The 19,642-nt window shown below is 39.8% G+C and overlaps 1 protein-coding gene across 3 annotated transcripts in view; it reads left to right on the forward strand.

Moving 5' to 3' along the window:
- The window catches only part of LDLRAD4 (low density lipoprotein receptor class A domain containing 4), a 212,670-nt gene that overhangs the window by 58,903 nt on the left and 134,125 nt on the right, over positions 1–19,642 (forward strand). The gene's annotated exons all lie outside the window — the stretch shown is intronic.

The raw sequence follows: 19,642 nt of genomic DNA on the forward strand, positions 1-19,642 counted from the left end.
TTTCTAAATGTACTGTAAAAGTTTTTAAATCTTGTACTTCGCAGTACTTTGGTATGTCTGCAGTGATTTCAGAGGTTTTGAAATAACAATGGCCTACATAGGCTTTTATGTTACTTAATTTTATTTTTCTTCTGATTTGTTGGGTTTGTTTTTTGTTTTTTTGGGGTTTTTTTTGAGTGGAACTCTTTCCAAAGCCCCAGGACTAGCCATACATAGGCTTTGGTGAGGGGTCCAGACATGTATTTCCCCATGAACTTAGGCTAATATTGGCTTTTGAGTTGTAAAAAAGTTATACCTTACTATTTGTTTGCAAGACATGTAAGCATATCTTTAAAGTTCAAATAGAGGAATTTTTTGATGGGAACACTGTACAGCTCTTCTCGTAAACCAGGCCAGCACAGCTGTTTGTCTGAAAGGAGCCATGTGGTAGCATGTGGTAGCAGATGGAAAGACGGACTTTGGTGACAAGCAGTTGGAACACTGCAGGTGGTGGCCCTGTGTGGCTGCAGTGTGATGGTGGCACCCTGTAAGTTCCTAGGTGGAGGTCCTGGGTGGACTTCCCAAAGCCTCTTTCAACTTGGGGCCTGATATCCAGGGCACCGGTAGTTTTTCAGTACCCCTCTGTGCTGGGGCAGCTGTGCAGTAATCGCAGCAGCGTGTTGGCACCATGTGCTGGCTGCCTCCTCAAAAGGCCTTTGGACTGTAGAAATTGTTACGTGCTTGATCCAGGATCTGCAGATTTCCTGGTCTTCCCCTAAGTCACATCTGTCCCCTTCGGCATTGCAGCAGGTCACGAACATGAAGACAGGCATGCCTGAAAGGGAGTGGTGCCAGTTAGCTGGCTGGTCATCCCCCTCACCTCCAGCAGCGTCACGTTTATCTGGACCAAACCCAACAAACTGTGTCTCTAAAAAACCTTCAGCAGCAGGTTTCCTCCTGCTTGCACAGGAACTTCGACTTGTGTGTTTCATGATCCTGTCTCTGTAAAGTCATGCAGGTCAACGTGGCAGCATTTCTCTTTTTTTCCAGTGGATTTGGAGAAGAATAGTTTGCTTCCTTCTCAAATCAGCCTTTTACAAATATGAAGACTGTTACTACCCATCTGTCAGTTACCCTCTGGGAGGTAAAAAAAAACCCCCAAAATAAACCCAAGTTCCTTCACAATAATTATGTTTCCTCAAATCTGTTATACTTGTTCATTTTCTCTGATTCCTTCTAAAATACGGTGTCCAATAGTCCTGCTACTTCAGTCCTCCCCAGTGGTGAGCAAAGAAGAATTATTAGGTAAACAGTCTTATTAAGTCACTCAAGAACTATATTTGCTGGTTTTGGAACAGCATTTCAAATGAGGAGTTTGTAGAGGAAATACTTGATTTATTGCTAGGAGCATTTGGAAGTGCTTAACCTTTTGCTTACCTTGTAGCAGAGAGCCATTCATTATTTGTTGCACTTGGGGATATTGATAGTGACTGTACTTTTTAATTGCAATAGGGACTGTGTGACAAGTGCTGTTTGTTTATTTTAAATAAAAAAACCCAAAACCCAGTGAAACAGGGTCCTAATGGGTGAAACAAAGAGGAAAAATATCGAAGCCAGATGGAAAAATAATATAACCGTAAAACAATATTTAAACCAAATTAGGATTAGTGATGTTTGTCATGTCCTGGCTATTAAACAGGCTGCTACATGGTATAAATCAGTGCCAGTTGGTTATAGGAAAGAGCATTATTATGGATGTGGCAGTTGGTTGTGTCGGCTTATTCCAGCCCTGAAAAAATGTGGAATACTTGTTGAAGTGAGGTCCCCGGGCCTTCGAGGGATGACATGTTGAATTAAGAAACCTGTGCATGCTTTTGCTCAATGATTTTAATGGGAATCCCTACCAGCATATATGTGCTTGAAATGTCCCAGCTAACGAGGCTACCTCCCCACACAGAAGTACATACATTCATTGGCATCAGATCAGTGACAAGACACAATACAGCTCAATAAGAAGAAAATGAGTTTAAAACAAAAGTCGTTTGAGGAATTTTAAAGCAGGAATTTCTGGTCAGTGTTACGTATCAGCTCTATTCTTGTGTCTTCTTGCTTGTGCACAGCTCCTGAATGGGGAAGAAACTGTTGGAAGGAGCCACACATTAAGTGTGTGCTGGTCTGCATCTGAGCAGGGTGGCCTGTTTCTCCCTGGGACTGCTCTTGTATTTACCTAGAGCACATTGGCACTCCTTTGGTATCCCTTCCCTTCTGCTGTTTCTTCAAAGAATCCCTTTCTCATACTGTATTGAAACCTTCTATCTTCCCATGGTGGAAACAATATTCATCTCATTTCACAGTAACACATAGACTGCCCCAAACGATGTCTAAATAAATAAATTTTCATATGGAAGTTCTGCTTTCATTTGTTTAAGCAGTATATGCCATGTTAGTGGTAGCCCATATTTCCAAGCTACTGAAGCATTTCTCATTTGTGCTCTTGCCAGCAGCCAAATCCAGAATGTCTCATTGGAGCTTATTGTTTAGTTAAGTTGCATGAGCAGTGGTATAGAAAGATATTTTTTGTGGGTGACCTGCTCCCTGGATCTCGTGATTATAGCAGACGCTCTCTCATTGTGTTTGAGTTTAAATCTCCCAGACCTGGTGTTTCTCTCTCCTTGCTATTGTTATCTGGCACCAGTGTGAAGTCTGTTAATTCAGTCTTCTAAATGTTGCTGTTGAAGTCAATAAGATGTCTCACATTTACAAAGTTAAAAAACCCATGTATTTCTGCAGCCCTTTGGTTTTATTAATTTTCCTCTGCTGACTTGTAGGGAGGTTTCCTTATGCTGCTACATGGGCAGTTCAGTCTGTATAGCACACAGAAGATGGAGGGCCGCGGGGGGAAATCTGCAGCAGCTCCAAGGTGTGTTAGAGTCTGATTTTAGACAACACAAGCTGCAGTCCAGCAAGTTGCTCAAAATACATCCTAAGGCATTTAAGCCAAACATGTTAAGGTAACAGCGTGCTTGGTTTGCATTGGGATTTTTAACACGGGTTTGGTGATGCATGTCGAAGCGCAGCTCGCCCTCCTCAGTGAGGATGCTCCAGTGTTACTGCACGTTTCCCCACAGGTAGCCTGGTGCAAAGTAGCCCTTGTCACCTTCTGGTAGGTCTACTTTCTGTTCTTATTTTCATCAGCTATAAAGACTTATTGATTGAGATAATGGTGGTAACTGTTCTTTTAACACTACTTGGAGGTCCAGGGTGTATTTAACAGCACAAAGCTACAGTGGGAAAAATGAGACGAAGGGTAGGATTTTAAACATTGCAGACTTGGCCTTGGCAGCAGCTTGCTGTTCCACGTGACCTGCAAAATTTGGACTCTGAGGAATTGAAACAATGTGCCTGCTTCTAGCAGGACACAGTTCATTTGTTCGAGCATTTCCCTTTGTTTCACAACAAATGATCATACTGCCTTGTCCTGCTAAAAGTAAATTAGATTTTGAAATGGGAAGCATGTCTGTTTGCAGCATCTGAGTTGTCTAATTGAGAAGGGTTGCAGTGATGGAGATTTTAGTTCTTTAATTGTTTGGTAGAAAACAGTACAGGTAGCTAGCTCTGCTGTGATCTGTATATGTTTGTGGGCATATGAAACACAAATATTGACATGCATGAGAATTTGAAGAATAAAGGAGAGCAAATCCTTCTTGTCATGTGAAAACTGTCTACATCAAATTTCAAGTTGTCAGCATTGATGGAGGTGATGTGTCATGGCTGTTTTGGCATAGAATAGTTTGCTGTGGGAGTTCATTTTCCTCTGCAAGGTAAAAAAACCCCAAACAAATCAAATATATAGCTCTCCCTTTCACCACCCCCACCTACTTCTGTCAGCTCTGAGCCTTGTAGGGATCTACAGGGGGTTGGAGAATGATTCTGTTTTAAAAACAAAAAGCTCAATCAAAGGAAAATATTTTGTTTAAAGAGACCTTTGGTATCCCCCTCTGACTGTGACACTGAATTTGCGCAGATAAAAACAACCGCTTAGATTTACATTTTGATTGTGCTTCTGCTTTCATGTATGCCAGGCTGTCCCACTTCAGGTGAAATTTATCCATTTCTTTAAATATTTAGCAGTCTAGCATTGATGTTAATGAAAGTCTGGCACTGCTATTTTGAGCATTGCAACAATGATAGTAATTTTCAGTGTCAGATCACTGCTTCTTGGAGGAAAAGGGAGATGGGAGGAGGGAAGAGCAGGGGGGGTGGTGGAAATTGTTTCGGGTCTAATAGAGTTTGTCATCAGCCTGGCTGTGCCAGACAGATGGATCATGAATACTGTCTAGACGCTCTCTGCCTGAGTGGAGCTGTGGTCTCTAAGGACAAGCAATGAGACGCCGGCTTAAGTGACTGGGGAAAGTCAGGACATGCTCCCCTCTATAATCAGATGGCGATCTGGGCTGATCCTGCCCTGCCGGGTGGGGGGAGAGGCCCCGCTGGTGCTGGGAGCTGGTCAATACTGATCTCAGTTGAAACTTGGCTATTACGGGGCTTTAGAGGGGAGAGGACAGGGATGGTGTTACGACGCTATTGATTTCAGCTGCATCTGCCCAGGGACTGCCGGGTGATTTGGCTGGGAGTATAGATCTCGGGAGGGGGTGGATTGGGAGAGCCATCATCTGGCCATCAAGTACATGTGTAAAACTGCGTGGTCATCTGTATTTATTGATTGGTTTAGTCACAGTATACCCTTGAAAATGCTTAGTTACTTGCTAACTTTTTCTTGATTTGGCCCACTTGTTCAGAGGGTTTCAGCTCTGCTCCCTACCTGGGGCTCCATATGTGTTAATGATTGGACTCAGTGATCTTAAAGGTCTTTTCCAACCTAAACAACTCCATGATTCTATGTCCCTGGCTGCTAAGATGAGGTTACATGAGGCTGCCTGCAGTTTGGAAAGGGGAAGCTGTGTTAACAAGGTGAGACCTGTAGCCTAGGGCAGATCTTGTGCTTTTTAGTGGTCTTCTCATGCTGTTACTTGTCCTTTCCCTGTCACTAAGCACAATTAGTGATTAGGAAATAGAAAATTCTGATGTAGACAGAATGATAAATATTTTTTGACTGGTGGAGTTATCATAAAAACTTAATTTGGTACATATGCTAACTTACTTAAAAAGCAAGAGGTTCTCTGGGTTTTGTGTTACAGAACAAGCCATGGCATTCTGGATTTTAGTTCTGTGTATATATAACTAAATACTGGGTGGGTTTTATTTAGGAAATCCAGTTGGCTTTCAGCCTATAGTGAAGTCTGGTTTCTTAAAGTGCTGTAAGCAGGTTCTGTGCTTTGTTTTGAAATAATTTAATCTTTACATATTTTTGAAGCACTGCATGGAACATTAGCAGTTTATAGGAGCATGAAAATTTGGAAAAAAAGAAGGTAAATTTTCTGTTTTCCTTTAATATTTTGTACTTATTTTTAAAAATACTGCCTTTCCTGGTGTTTAATGAATGAAGTAGAATGCTGGTCCCATGAACTCTGTAATAAAACTGCAGTGGAATTCAGTAACGCTAGAGTTTACCCCTTCTTCATTTGAAGCCTTACAGTATTAACAGCTCGGACAAGCCAGACACACATGTATGTGGCCAATAACAACCATGAAATATGCTGGTACAACGTCAGGTATTTGCATCTGCTTACAAACAGGGCTGAACTCTGCTCCTGCTAAGGAATTTCCATTTCACAAAGTTTCCAGCTGAACATTAATCGTATTTTTACAGTTAATGAGAAAAGACATAAAAGCTCATAGTTCCCTGCAAATGAAAATGTGGGAATTTCAATAGCTCTGAAATGCTATATCATTCATTGACAAAGTGTGTTAAGTCAGTTGTATCACCTTTAATCAAGATCAAGATACAACATTTGTTAGAACTGTTTTTGTTCTTCATACACATTTCATTCATCCCTCCTTCAATTCCTGTTAGCTTTTAGAAACTTCATCTAGTACTAATTAGTACAATTATACCTGGTATTGTTTTTGCTTTCTCCTGTTTCCTTTTTCTGCTACTGGTTTCTTACAGAAGCAAAAGAGAATTTCAAGTGCTCAGAGTGTACAGTGTATTAAAATCTTTCATTCAAAGACTGATTTTTATGTATCTGAGAGAATGCCTAAACTTCAGGCTGGAAATCTCCAAAGCAGTAGTGCCAGGCATGATGTGACTTTCTGTCTTGGAGGTATGCTGTCTCTCTGCAAGAGACAGGAGCTCCTTGTGGACTGCTGTGAAGAAGGGAGATGGCCTCCCATAGGCTCTGAGGGCACCATTTCTCACACTGTCTTCTCCATCAGAAGTGCATGGTAGCAAAAATATTTCATAAGTGCAGGCCTAAAACTAAAGTACAAAACCCACAACACAGTATCCTACCGCAGGCACAATTCTCGCCCTGGAGAGACGACGAGAATAAACTGTAAGGCAATTATTTTCAGACATTATTTCAAGTAGAACTAGTAGGTGCTTAAACACCAGATCAGAAATCATACAGAGTGGAACTGAGCAACTTTTATTGATGTTCTTTTTCAGTCCACATTAGTAAGTATTGTTCATTGCTGTCCTTCCTCTCTACTTTTTCATTTGCAGGGGTCGCACTGTACAGTGCACTACGAGCTGCCTGGCTAATCACTGTAAGTTTTAGCTGCAGCTCTGAAATCCTGTGTGAGTTTTAAAGCTGCTGGTGTCCCTGTCATTCATGCAGTTCACATTGATTGTCACTGGTAAATGCCCATTAGGAGCACTCCAATTGTGCTGTGTTTGCACTTGACTAATACGAGCCTACAGGAGCAGTCACAAACTTTCTTCTGTACAGCATTGGAAGCTGTTCAGGTGCTTTGGTAGCATGAAGGTTACTTATATTTTCATATGCTTTAAAGTGTTTCAGAGAATGTGCTTTTAGGCAGCTTCTTTTTAAAACAAAAAATAATTAAAAAAACCCCTCTCACAACAAAGGGACCTGGAGTCAAACTAGACCACCTTCCATCTCTAGGAATGCTGCAGACTTGTGATCTTTGATTGCTTTTCATTTGGCAGATACATATCTGACCCTTTATCTCCAGAAACTCTTCATCTCCCTGATGAAATGAAGCACCTTAATTTTTCTGAATCAGACTCATCTCCTCCTTCTGTTTTAAAGTAACATCTGAGATAAAGGTGAATTGGGAGTTTGCTTGTATGTCCTGGGAATAAATGCACACTGAATATTTTCTGTCAGAAGTTTCTGTGTAGCTTAACCTAGAGCATCATGTTCATACTCAAAGATATTCATGCATTTCAGTTATCTCTATGGCCAGTATTGTGTGTGAAATTACGTTTTACATATCATGTAGTGTTTAACCAAAGCATGTTGCTTTGACCATTAGTGTGCAGCTATTTTTCTCAAACTGGGAAGTGTGAGAAACCCCGTTTTCTCCACAGTTTTGCAAGTGCTTGAAACTGGTGTAAGCCAGTGTTGCCCCTTGTAGTTGCTCCCTCATTTGTCCATGTGCAAATGTTTGTGTAGCCACACAGGAGTTGGGTTGGAGACCTCCTCTGGTTCTGATGAAACTTCCACTTTGTTGTGGCTGGTGTCATGTCTTTGATTCTATTCTCAGCAAAACTGTGCAAACTCTTATGCTGGCACAAAGAAGAGGGCAGTACAAGTGGTTCCATTTAGTGGTGCTTTATCCTTGACTGGTTTAAGGTATCCATGAAACAGTAGTGTTGTTAAATTCCTTAGTCCTTGCCTCACTAAAGCATATACTGAAAGGAGAGTTTGGGAATTAAGAGCTAATTGTAGTTTTCCCTCTTCTCCCCCATTCTGAAACTCTCATCATTTGTCACTTTTTGTTACAGAGAAATGAAACATCAGAAGGGGGTCTCTCATGCCCGTTCATGGGCTTGGGTTCATTAAGAATGAACCCATGCTAGTAGATGCTAAATGCTTAACATCTCAATAACAAAGTCCAGTTTGGCTTAAGACATGAGGCTTTATTGGAATAATGTTAGCTAGTTAAATGGGTTCATAGGAACAGCTGTCTTGGGTTGTATCAAAGGCCCAGCTAGCCCAATACTGAATCTGGCACTGGCCAGTTGCAGATGCTAAGTGAAAGAGTATAAGCAAATGAAACAAAACAGTTGTGCTTTTCCCAGTAAACCAGGTTCCTTGGAGGAATGCTACACTGCTCTGCATAAGGAGCATGGGATTTCTGTCCTCCTGAGAGAATTCAACATTTAGAAAGGGAAGGAAGTGAGGTAAAGAGCAAATGTCTCTTTTCAGAAGTGTAAGAATGAGAGAAGAGCCTTCCAACCCTTTGCTAGCCAATAGATGTGTGGGCGCATTGGTTTCTTCAATATTCATCGCGTGCTTTTCATGTTGAGGCACTTTGAATGTAGGATGCAAACTTGAAAGTGCTGAACTCATGTCAACCCGAAAGACTATTTGCCTGGTCTTTTCACTTATGTTGCAAGGAACATTTTTTTTTTTTCTCATCAAATATTTTGAATTTTGAAAATTTCAAATTTGAGAAATATATTTCTCAATATCTCAAAATATTTCTCAAAGCTTACTGGTTTTTCTGATGGGTGGTGAGGTTCTTTCGGACAGGATTTGTGGACTGTGTGACAGCTTTATATTTAATGGTGAACCATGTTCATCTTGTGATGAGAGTAGGCTTATATTTGGCTTCGATGTTACAAAACCCAAACGCATGCACAAAACCTGTTGCAGGTAGAAAACAGTTGTCATCTGGGACTGTGTGGTGTACAGGCATCAGATACTGTGGGAGTGCATATGTGTATATTCCAGCAGGCTACCACTCATTTTTTGTTTTATTTACATGCATGTTGTATGCAAATGTAAGGAGTGAATACTAACCAGTTGGCATTTAGGAAAAATAGCAGCCACATAGGAAGATCTGTACCTCAGCTCCTATGAAATCATAAATGGGGATTTCTGTCTCAGTTTAAAAATACCCACTCTTTTTAATTAAAGATTTAGGGTTGAAATCAAGGCTAAAATATTTTTTCATTGTCTGTTTAGACCATAAATGAAACAGTTGACCAACTGTTGATACTGAGCCACTGTTAAGAGCTAAAGGAAAACAGATCAGGAGAGTGAGTTGTTAAAGTCATTGCATTTTGATATGATAAGTGAGTTTTCTCTAATTTAGCAATACTATCGAAGAGGCTAGAGTGGTATGTAGCACAGCATTAGTCCAACCATACGTGATAAGATCACAGCTCTATTTTCTTTCCAGCAGTATTGCTACACTGGTGGCTTCCTCTTTCTTTCTTAGATTTCTCCTTCTTTCCTTCTGTTTCAGTATTGCTGTGTAATAGCTTCATAAAAGTTAGACAGATTAAGGACCTGGGGGTTGTAGAGATAATAATGACGCACTATGTGAATATGAGTCTGGCACCTAGTAGCACCTTGGTAGAAATAGGAAGCTGTGATCACAGTATTAAAATATGCTAACAAGCTGAAGGAGCTAATGGCTTGAATTTTTACAGTGCAGATGTTCAGTCCAGCACTTGTGCTGAATACAATAACAAATGTGTGAGGGCTGATGGTGATATTACTGTGTTCTTGGCAGCACAGTCCTCCAAAACTATCATTCTTTCTTTGATATTTTACCAAGATTTAGAATGTTCTTTTTTGTGATCTAAGATAACGAATGTGTGTATAAACAAATTGTTATGGCTAAGGCTGGTTAGGCAAGGGTTGTCTTTATTCAAACGGTGTTCTGTAAGAATGGGTGTACCCCTGTGTGTCGTGGTGGGGATCAGTATCGCGGTTCTTGGATAGTTCATGCTCTGCATCTCCTACTGAATTTCAGATAATTTTATTGTTGTTGATTTCAAAACCTAGCCCATCTGGCCAGAATAAACCATCTGGTTTGAGAAACTGTAGAGCCACGGTCTGATGTAAGGGTCATCTCCCTGTGCTTTCCAGAGGAGAGTCAGTCAGTAGTCTCCTGGAGAAACAGTCACAGGGGCCTGTATTCCACTCCAGTACCTCAGCCTGGCCACCCACCTCATGGTATTTCACATATTCGGGTCTCTTCCTTCATGTTCCATGCTTTGCAGCTAATGCCCAAAGTGAATATTGCTATGTTGCAGAACCTTTCAACTGTTTCAGTAGCAAATGATCTTGACTTCTTTCCAGCAGACTCTGATATTCCTGAAGAAATTACCATGTGTACCAGTCAAAGATTTCCTAGACGTTGTTGGGAATCATTATGTTGCAAACCTGAAACCTGCTTTTTTTTTTTTTTTTTTTTTTTTACCTCCCTGGCAAAGGTGCTGGCTTGTTTGTTTCAATTACCAGGATGAAAGGTGCATGTGGCTTTTGTTTGTAATAAGCTGCAGCTCTCACTGTGAATACCTGTCACTTCTGATAGCCTATTACAATGCACATGATCAGTCAGCTGGCTGTGAGTATTTGGGGCTGGCGGTGCTCCTCCGCAGTTGCATTTACTATACTATGTAATGCAGGTTTCAAACCATGGCCCCTTTTGTCAATCCTATTAGATGAAGTATGGGGAAAATTAATTCCACTGATGTTATAAAACTAAATGAAGGACTGAAATGATATGAGGAATGGAAGACATGGTGATCAGTGAATAGGTCTTGCCAAGAGTTCCAGGTTTGCTTGGCATCTCTGCCACAGACTTCCTCTGCAATCCTGATGAAATCATTATTGGTTTTCTTCCTTAATGTCTTTATTTATAAAATTGAGATAATGATGTTCATCTACTTTGCAGAAGTAATAAAAGAAGATGAAAATTTATGTGGTTGAAAAACATGCAAAGAGATGTTAAGCTGTAATAACCTCAGAAAATGGGTATTATACTGCAAAAAAACCCAACAATAAGCTGACTGTGAGAATTTTAAAAAAAGTTTAGAAAGCATGTGCTTCATGTTGTGTATTAACATTAGCACATACTGTCCAATATTAATAAATTTATCTTTGATTTTTCACTTGTATGTCAACATGTAAGAGCAAGGAAATAGATATGCTAAATAGTTTCTAAGTAGACACATAAAAAGTCAATTTGCATTAAAATTTGACTAGAGACAGAAGAATAGGAGTAAGTTTTATCAGTCAACTATAATTCCACAACTGGAGCAGAATATCTAAAAAAAAAGGTGAATGTAATGCAATGTAATGATATTTGTTGTGTGTTAGGGAAGTCTGAAGAGGTATATCAGAAGGATTTAATCAAATGAGGTCAGCCATGAACAGAATGATGGATGAAATTCAATCTTGATTAATGCAAAGTAATTCATACTGGAGGGCAAAGTATGTGCTATTAATACAGTTTATTGGATCCTAATTAATTGTGTAGTTTAAAGAAAAAGGACCAAAGTATCACTACGAAGGGCTGAATGAAGACCTCTTTAGAGAATATGGTTGTGGTCAGATAAAATATTTTGAATCAATAAAAATAGGATGTGAAATGTTGTGATGCTGTTACATAAATCAACATTTCACCTTTATCTAGAATGCTGTGTTCAAGTGTTGCCACAGCACAGAAACATGCTGCAGATGTAGAAAACATGGGAAAACAGCAGAAAGAAGTTGTGAACAGACTTTTGATATGAATAGAGACCAGAAAGCTTGGAATTGTTTACTAGTGAGGCTAGGTAAAGAGTGGGGAGATAAAAAGGTACACAGAATTATGAGTGTTGAACAGGAGGTGGGTCTGGAACTTAGGCTGTATTGTAAGATTAGAAGATGGCTCAGTGCAGTAGTTGAAAGCTGATAAAAAACAATTTTTTCCACACATCCCGTCTTTAGGCTGTATACCTCATTATTGTGCAGTGTTATTGAGGCAAGAATTTAGCAATAATTAAAGAAAGGAAGCCTCTGAACACTAGAGTCCACTTGTGTGCAATCTATCCAGAGAGGAGTAGTTAGGAAATGTGTAAGGCTGAGGTTTCAGTCTTTTGGAGAACTGAACATCCTACTCCAGGAGAACAATGTGTAGATTGCCATGTGTGGTGTGAGACTGAAGTTCATTGTAAGTGAGTTGGAATAGCGCTTGTGTGCAGCTATGATCAAAGTCCTTAGGTGCAGTTTCACTGACTTAAGTAATACTGATATTGCATGTGACAGCCTTCCGTCATATCTTATAAAGCAGAAATCTGGACTGCCTTGTGTATGTTTTTCATAGAAGGTGGTTAACTAGCGAGGCTGGCAGATGGAGTTGCTCAACAAGTGAAAACTGTGGTTATCTCTGCCAGCCAGTGTTGAATTACCTATTGCACACCAGGCTCTAGCCCTGGGAGGGGTGTTGAGCACATCCCCAGTGCAGGAGAGCACACTGGTGGGAAACACATACTAGGAATTGCAGAGGAAGCTGGTTTAAGCAAGCAAGGTTTAGAATTAAATGTGTTGCAATATGGATTGGTATTTAATTCTTTGAAGCTTCTTACAGCCCTTCTTCCATTAGGCTTGTGTAGTTAATAAACCAGACCTTCAGAAATGTTTACTCGTTACATGTAATGTACTGAACTCCGTATGTCAGTGTTCAGCAGTAATGGACACCATTTGTAGATCTTCTGTTCTTGCAGGAGGTGATAATAGTTTCCTTGCTTATTGCAACACAAGCTGTCCATTAATTAGGACTTTCAGAGAGAAATGTGTGTAGGCTGTGAACATGCAGAGTGATGCAGAGAGGTGGAAAACAGATGTTTGGTCATATATGCACCAGCCAGCTATTACTCAGATACCATCCGTTGTCTAATTAGCGGCTGGAATGTTGAATAATATTGGTGGTTGTGCGATTGCTGGAGTGCAGTCCGGCATCTGGTTTTCACACTTGTCTTAATCTCTACATGGTACTTAAGTAACATGCTTCTATTAAAATTGTTTTGAAAATGAGGTATCTAGAACTTACTTGTTACAGCAGATTAATTTCTTGGTGTAGACTACTGAATGTGTAGGGCCATCAGCTTTTTGTACCCTTTAAGGGACAGCATTGGGTTAACACGGGAGAGGAAACCTGACTCATCCATTTTGCTTCCTGTCATGCTAATGAACCCGATGTGTGCCATCTCAACTTTAAACTACCCCCTTGATGATTCTCACTGTACCTTTTTCAGTGAAGAGTCAGCAAAGAGCAGCCAATTTCTGAACTGCCATAGCTGAGGGAAGTATGTGGTAATATTAGCTGTATGATGAACAGCTCCTTAGGAAAACTATTGCAATTTATCTAAAGTTCTTATTTTTATTGTATTGTCTCTTAAGAATTTCAGTACAAAGTATTAGTATTTCCAGTGGCTATATGCCCTAAAAATACATGCATGCATGCATGCACACACGTGTGAATATATTCTTGAACAGTCTTTTTACTTTTGTTAAGTCCAGATCTGTGATACATTTCAGCCCTGCCCGTTATTACAGGAACAGGCAGTAACAGCACAACTAGTGTGGCTGCACTGGGGCTGTAAGTTACCTACTACTGTACTGTATTCCGGGTAAAAGGCACATCTGTAGATCGGAAAGAGTGACTCCAGATTTGCTGCCAGAACGTAAACACAGAGATGATTTTTCTCTGATACCGTTTCTGCATTTGTAAAATGTTTCTCATGCTTTCCTGAAACAACTTCCTTCTTTATCCGTATGAAAAAGCTTGTAAATTAGAAGAGCGCTTCTAATCTTCCAGGTAGCTGGAGAAGTAATCCCTCTTTCCCCTCTTCTCTTCTCTCCCTCCTTATCTTCCCTCCCCACAGAATGCTAAAGCATTGTTTTTCCTCCCACAGTTGAAAGGTGTGTTTTGCAGAATACAAATGAGATATTTGTTGGCTAGCAAAAAATGAAGTGAAACAAAAGACATGTCCTTCAAGTACAAATGGGGCTTTAGAGATCTCTGTTGGAAAGCCTAATTTCTATGTGAGCACAACTGTTTCTCCATATTGCCTGGAACACTTCAGTTACATATTTGGCCACACATTCTATTATGGATTCTATAAAGACATCATTTGTCAAGCTAATAACTGTGTACAAAAATGCTTATGCATAATAAAAATGGATTTCAGAGATCTTTGAATTACTCCCATAGACACAAAATTTTGCAGTACTTCGCAATATACTGAGCTGGATTAGATTATAGTAATAATAATAATTAGGATTCCTTTCTCCATTCTGCAGGGCTAACTGAACTACTTGTTTGAATCATATCAGTTAGATTCCACCACCACCCGCCCACCCCAATTTTTGGCCTACCTAGTGAGGAAGCTAAAGTACTATTTAACTATCATGACCTTGCTTGCAGAGTGTGTTTTTCATGACACTGAAGGTCTCTTATTTAAAAAGAGCAATAACAGACTTTATGGCATGTTGTACCTAGGTGGATAACTGGTTATTGTAGGAAATGTGTATTTTTTAAGCCAAATAGAAAATTTGCCTTACTAAATCACAGACTGCATAGGCTCTTTCTACAAATTCTTTTCTTTGATTAAGTGATATATCAGCCATATTCAAAAGGTATGTTTGCCCCCGATTTCAATGGCAGTTAAGTCACTTAAGTAGGAGCTAGACACACAAACGTGTTCTATATATGACCATAGTAGCTATTTAAACTAAGGATTTAAGTAGATGGAATGTAATTATCCCCATTGCAAGACTAATACACAAGGGAAAAATGCCATAGGATTTTGTAATAGCAACAAGTGGTCAAGACATTACATTTATGCTTTGCTAGTTTTACCAGCTGTGTCTCATTCCATTATTCATACACAGGCAGACAGACACACACCTCTCTTCTAATTAATTGTAGTTGTCGACCAGTGGGGGGAAAAAAAAACAACTCCAGAGGTGATTTTCCAGAGAAAATCTGATTCAGAGTGGGGCCACCAACTGCTAGAAATCTGCAGATGTGAAACAGATTTTTGACATTTAAAAATCTGTGTTCATCACATGAATCTGAAAAAGAAATGCATTGGGATTTTCTTAGTGATTTGCTTATCTCAGTTAAAACCCCCCAACCAACCAACCAAACAAAAAAAACCCCAAAAAACCACCAACAACAAAATAATACTTCAGGTTTTCTGCCTCATGTTGTGCATGAAGCTACATCTATTAATGATTCTTAGTGATAAAACATTGGTAAAACATTTGTCTGCGGGAAACAAGGCAAAGGCACAGGCACTGTGTGTTGGAAATCAGGGGTTTAAGTGTCACTTACCAATGGACAGGTATGGGGTGATGAGTCCATGTAACTTGCATTCTTAAACTGTTAGTTTTTTTAAAAAAAAAACTTATATTCCACCTGGCACAATATTTTCACACCAATGGTGCATCTCTCAGTGGTAGAGTCCGGTATTGTGAGGGAGAGCTTGCTGACCATAAACACTGAAATTTAAGTAATAGGAGAACAGCTACAAGTACACGAGTGTTTCAAGATACTGTTGGTTTGGGTAGCTTTTTTTTTCTTTCTTTGGTAGAAGGCTACATTAGAAGGTGGTCTTTTAAAGTACTTGGATATAAATGGTAGGAGCAATCTAATTCTTTCAGTTCAGAGATGTTTCTTTTCCATGTGTGACTGAACCAGTTGGGCTCCTGAAGGCATCAGCCCTGGTCTCTGAATCCTACCACTGGCCTATAGATCTTGTCAATATTTTTTTAAGCGGGAATCAAAGCAACATCTTGACTTCATAGCCTCCATTTGACGCCTTTGCAGGCTGTTTGCTGGGCCTGCCAGCCCTTGGCAGACATAGCATATTGAAGTCGGGCATGGACAAAACATGCTGTATTTCATGCATGTGAAGACGTCACCTTGCACTGCAGTTCTACACAGTATTTCCACTGCTCATAGGAGTAACTACATTCTGACAAAGCTTTTCATTTGTCCATAACATGTTTGAAGTGTACATTGCCTGGAGGAGGTCCCTTTAGCTGACCTTAAAAGACCTGAAGCTTCCACAAAATACTACACTGACCTATTAAAACAGTGACAGTCCTTAGAAAAAAGCAGCTGGGCCTTTTAGGTGTGTCCAAAAAGGATGGAGAAACAGGGACTTAGTCTGAGAGCAAAAAGATTAGGTGAGATTTGATAGAGAAACTGGAAGATGGATAACTTGTGGTAGTCAGAGCGAAGCTGTCTGACGAGTCAGTCAGTGGGAAGAAAGCAGGAGGTGTGGCAGGTTGTGGGAAGAAAAAGTTGCTGGATTTCCCAAAGACATTGCCCTGCCTTGCATAGCTGTCGCCATCCGAAACTCACTGCGCGCGTACGTGTTCCCAAACACCCTTCCTGCGGGTTGTCTTTAAGTCAGTTTATAACTGCCTGGGATTTTTGGTTCCTGCTATTTGTGCAGGAGTCATGTAGGTAAAACCTAACATTCAGCTGGTGTGCCATCAGCCACTCTGTATGTGCATGTTAATAGTGAGGATGTTGCTCCAGGTGGAGCACTGCAGATTCTCATTTATTTGGATACAGGGTATTTAGAGCACCTGATTATACTTGCTGTGTTTTCATGAAGAAAACAAGAAGCAATAATCCATTGTTTTAAAAAACACCGGTAAAAGCAATTGGGAAATTTAAGTCGTGCAGGATTAGGGTCCTAATTGCTCATATATGGTGTCCCAGCTCAGGTTAGTGGTGAAAACAGACCTCATTCTTTCTTACATGGCATCATTCCTTTCACTCCTAAATTAGGCAAGGGGTTAAAAAGATCTGTACTTGGAGTTGTTCGGGGCCCTTTGGTAGGGCTGGGTGTGAAGAACCTTGCATTGAAGTTATATGCATTGTGAACTGAGTCCAGAGGAGCTTCATTGATGTAGCCCTGCTGGATATCAAATTATTCATCTTGTCTGTTACTTTCATAAGTAGTAAATGTAGATAATATTCATAAATCAAGAAAGAAAAAAATAAATAATGTTTCAAGCATTGAGTATATTTCAGACCTTTTGTTGACTAGCAAATTAAATACCAGGGACCTGGCAGCATGTCCACGGCTCCGGTTTAGCTGCAGGTCCGTTGGGCCATGCTGATGGGCCTGAGGAACAGGAAGAAGAGAAGGTGGAGGTTATTCCCACCATGGTGGTTGGGAGGGTTCAATAGCATGGATGTGGAGGAAGCTGTGCTTTAATGGTATTTGTGTTTGTACTATAAGTTGCATCGTGTCTTCGATTCCTTCAGCAAATATAGTACAAGCAGTTACTACTTTTCATTGTAATTTGAAAAGAAATTGACAACTAGACACGCACAACACATCCAGGGAGGCTGCCTTAGTGTGGACATTCAGAGTAGCAAAACTGCTACTTGGTAGCATAAAGGGGTCTCTTTTAAAATGTTTCTTGATGTAGTTAGTACATGTCACAGCAAATCTATATATTGGAAAAGCTTCAGTAAGTTCGAGGTTAGGAGAGAAGGATGTAAGGAATTGCTGATTGTAGGATAACAATATTCCTGGTGAACAGATACCTTGACAACTCAAACTGATGCTGAAAATGAACACATTGGAAACAAATAGTATGGTAGTACCAGTTGTGAGGATGTGAATTCATGCTTGTAAGTAGAAGTACTGAACTTCAGTAAACTGCTTTCCTTTCACTGAATCATACCTACCGTTTCAGCTGAGCATTGCTGAGGAAAGCAGTGAAAGGGGCTCGTTAGATCCGGCTTCATCTCCTTTTGTTTCAATTTGTGCCAAGGCTGGAACTAGCTAGGGGTCTCCCCTCCTTCTTCTTGCTTCCTGCCATCTTTTGATGTTTTGCCTCCTAAAATCCTTTTAACCAAATCAGTCCACTTCCTTCTGTTCAAAGTATGGGTGTTGCAACGTCCACTGACATCTGGAAGTTGGACAGCTTTGAGCTTCCTCTTTTTCACTCAGGCACTTGGAGAATGACAGTGAACCAGCAAGCAGATAAAAGGAGTCATTTAGACTTCGGTTTCAGATAAAAGAATCAAGTTTGGTGACATATTCCAGTCTAACAGTATTACTTCTGTTCTTTGTGGCAAAATATATTAGAATAAAAAGAACAAGGAAGTATTCAGTGCTGTATCTGCTGGATTTTTATTCTGCCCTGTGTTGTATGCCAGGTTTTAAGCCATGGAGAGTTTAATGAAAAAAAATGACCTTTCAGTTCAGCTCCCTTTCTTCCTTCCCTTCCCACTCTCCTGTCCTTTGAAATTGTCGCCCCTCACCGCTGTAGGAGGAGTTTTCAGGAACCAGTTCAGGGTCAAAGTCTAGATTTTATAGACTTATGTCAGATCACAGAGTTGCTTTGCATGAATGGACCAGTGTCTAATGGGCAGTTCCAGCTTTGAAAGATTTATATCTTCTTTATAAAAGTATTTATATTATTTAAATTTCTTTATATTATCTCTCCAGTAAGAGGTAGTCTCCACAGTGTGCTGGAAGGGGCTGTGTTTACTGAAGAGCTCTACAGAGCTGGAACTGGGCTTAAAAAATACCTGGTTTATCACGAAGAGCTATTTTCTGGAAGCTTAAGAAGTTTTTTTTTGAGAAGGTCATTTGAGTCTGGATTCACTTGAGATGAGTTCTACAGATTTTTTTCCACAAAACATAACATAAACCTTGTACATTCCCAGTGGTAAGTCAAATGTTGCAGTGAGCTGAAGGAGGGATTTGTACTCCGGGAAATGAAGTTCAGCTGAAGCTTGGTGTGTTGTTATAGGTCTTAGAAATGGGGTTCATTCAGCATGTTTAGTTAAATTCTTCAGGCTGGCACTTATTCTTAGAAACAGATATTAATTAAACTGCTAAGTTGGAAAGGGCATGAGAGGAAAATAGGGGGGGAAAAGCCCAAATAATGTTAGTGAGTGTCAGGTGAAGTTCATTTATGTTAAAAGACTGCACAATCAAGATAAACTAAATGGTACTATGGGCAAATGAATAAAATAATTTTAACTAAAATTAATTTAATATTTATTAACATTAATATTCAATGCTCATATGTATTATATGTTACATAGTATTTAATATAAAATATTAATGTCAAACTATTAAGCAATTATTAAAATCCACTGTTGAAAGAAACCACATGGACCTTCAAAAGCAGTTTTAGGACTAGTTTTCCTAATTCTGCTGAGAGAATAGATGTTGCTTTCCCAGGTTTCTCATAAAACTGATTTTTGAATGTAAATGTTTTTGCTTTTATATGCAGTTGGATTTACGTCCTTTTCATTGCTCATAAAGAACTGGATTTACACTTCCTACACCATGCCTCCATCAGAGTGTTCCAGTCAGTAGGTTTTAGTCATTCAGTCCAGAAAAACACCCTGGGAGCTAGTTTCTTTGAATTCTTAAACGATTTTCGATAAAATAAGCACAATTGATTTCTTTCTCTCTTCTTTTCTTGGAAAACTCCATTGCATCTATGTTGTTTGGATTTCATTTCTCTCTTTAGATCTGCCTCCTTCACCCGATAACAAGGAGATGCGACATGGTTTGTTTTTTTCTAAGTCAGCGTAGTATAGACTAGTTTCCTTGGCTGAAAAATCTTTCATCTCTTGCTAGCATAGCTGCACTTCAATATTTACAGGTTACATTTTCTTCTGTGGTTTTGGGGTTTTTTTTTTCATTACTGACTGTAACAAAATTGACACTTATTTTAGAACAAAACTTTAGTTTTGGAAAAGTGTACTGGAAAACCCCCAATGCATGCTTTTGCAA

Source organism: Falco punctatus (assembly GCF_963210335.1).
Source record: "Falco punctatus genome assembly, chromosome: 3".
Lineage (NCBI taxonomy): Eukaryota > Metazoa > Chordata > Aves > Falconiformes > Falconidae > Falco > Falco punctatus.